At 51.4% G+C, this 737-nt stretch overlaps 1 pseudogene; it reads left to right on the forward strand.

Moving 5' to 3' along the window:
• Positions 1–445: 445 nt before the first annotated feature.
• LOC102987000 (40S ribosomal protein S7-like) overlaps positions 446–737 on the forward strand; it is an 855-nt pseudogene continuing 563 nt past the window's right edge.

The raw sequence follows: 737 nt of genomic DNA on the forward strand, positions 1-737 counted from the left end.
CTTCTCAAGAAAAGGGGGTGTAAAGCTGAAAATTCCACACTCTGATTATATATTGATCTTTTCAATGACCAGCCTTCATCGTTAGTCCATCCAGGAACTCTCTCAGAGTCACCTCATTAGAACAAAGGACACGCCTATCATCCAGGAAATTATAAGAATTTCAGAAGCTCTGTGTCAGGATCCAGTTCAAAGACCAAATATTAGAAAAAAAGATGCTCCTAGTGCTGTTATCACTTAAGAAAATACAAGGGTGCTTCCTGGGACTCTAGGCTTCCACCGTTTCTCTGTGGTTCTTCCGGTTTCTCTACTGGCGCTATTCCCACCTTTTCCCCTCTGCCTCTGGGATTTAACGAGCTCTCCTGAGACCTAGGCCTCTCCCTAGGTGTCCAAGTGTGGGGGAGGTGAGGAACAAATGTTAGTTAGCCTCATTGGCAAGGTCAAGGCCATGTCCAGTTCCAGTGTGAAGATCATGAAGCCCAATTGTGAGAAGCTGGGAGTTCAAGTCTGGCATCTTCCGGGCCCTCATGGAGCTGGAGATGAACTCGGACCTCAAGGCCCAGCTGCAAGAGCTGAACATCAAAATTGCCAAGGAGGGCTTCCCTGCTGGCGCAGTGGTTGAGAGTCCGCTTGCCGATGCAGGGGACACGGGTTCGTGCCCCAGTCCGGGAAGATCCCACATGCCGCGGAGCGGCTGGGCCCGTGAGCCATGGCCTCTGAGCCTGCGCGTCCAGAGCCTG

This window comes from Physeter macrocephalus, chromosome 18 (assembly GCF_002837175.3).
Source record: "Physeter macrocephalus isolate SW-GA chromosome 18, ASM283717v5, whole genome shotgun sequence".
In the NCBI taxonomy this organism is placed as follows: Eukaryota; Metazoa; Chordata; class Mammalia; order Artiodactyla; family Physeteridae; genus Physeter; species Physeter macrocephalus.